The sequence below is a fragment of the Nannospalax galili genome, unplaced genomic scaffold (assembly GCF_000622305.1).
Source record: "Nannospalax galili isolate Female #2095 unplaced genomic scaffold, S.galili_v1.0 scaffold399, whole genome shotgun sequence".
NCBI classification, from domain to species: domain Eukaryota; kingdom Metazoa; phylum Chordata; class Mammalia; order Rodentia; family Spalacidae; genus Nannospalax; species Nannospalax galili.
The window spans coordinates 2,899,932-2,900,788 of NW_008345053.1; the positions used below are offsets into that span (position 1 = coordinate 2,899,932).

Below are 857 nucleotides of genomic sequence, written 5' to 3' on the forward strand. Positions count from 1 at the left end.
GCTGGGCTGTGACTCTCACGACCCCCACCCCACCCCACCCCCAGTGACCCACCTGTACCAGCCAGATCCCATGACCTTCCAAACCAGATCCATCAGCTGGAGACCAAGGATTCAAACTCATCAACCTGAGAAGGGGAGGGACTTAAGTTTCAAGTCAGAACACTAGGTATGCCGGATGATTTGTATTGTCTTCCTATATCACTCTTCCTTTCTAGAGACACTGCCTGTCTTAAAAAAAAAGGTTGGGTGCTTGCTTTGGCAGCACATATACTAAAATTGGAATGATACAGAGAAGATTAGCATGGCCCCTGCGCAAGGATGACATGCATATTCGTGAAGCGTTCCATATTTTTTTAATGTCAAATGCATTAAAAATGAATTTTTCTGCCGGGCATGGTGGTGCACGCCTTTAATCCCAGAACTCGGGAGGCAGAGGCAGGCAGATCTCTGTGAGTTTGAGGCCAGCCTGATCTACACGGTGAGTTCCAGGACAGCTGGGGCTACAGGGAGACCCTGTCTCAAAAAGACCAAAAAAAAAAAAAAAAAAGAACTTTTCTGCATGAAACTGTGTATTTTGTATTTTAATAATAAAATGGAGATCTTTTTTAAAGGTTAAAACCTCATTTAATTTTATGTCTTATAGGGTTTACACTGAGTACAATATTGTATAACTGTAATAATTCAACTGTAAACCTAAAAATTTACAGCCAATTTTGAAAGAGATGCATCTTAGCTCTGGAAATTGTTATTGAATATGTCAATGCTGTTGTAATGAAATGCTTCTTCTAAGTAAGTGGTTATTAGATAAATAATTTTTAAAAAAAGGTTGGGAGAAATTGAACAAATGTTTCAAGTAG

The 857-nt window shown here is 39.7% G+C and overlaps 1 non-coding gene across 1 annotated transcript; it reads left to right on the forward strand.

The window, feature by feature from the left end:
- The first annotated feature begins 246 nt into the window (after positions 1–246).
- On the forward strand, positions 247–353 carry LOC115071733. The gene has a single exon (XR_003850815.1). It is a non-coding gene; the product is annotated as a U6 spliceosomal RNA (small nuclear RNA).
- Positions 354–857: the final 504 nt, after the last annotated feature.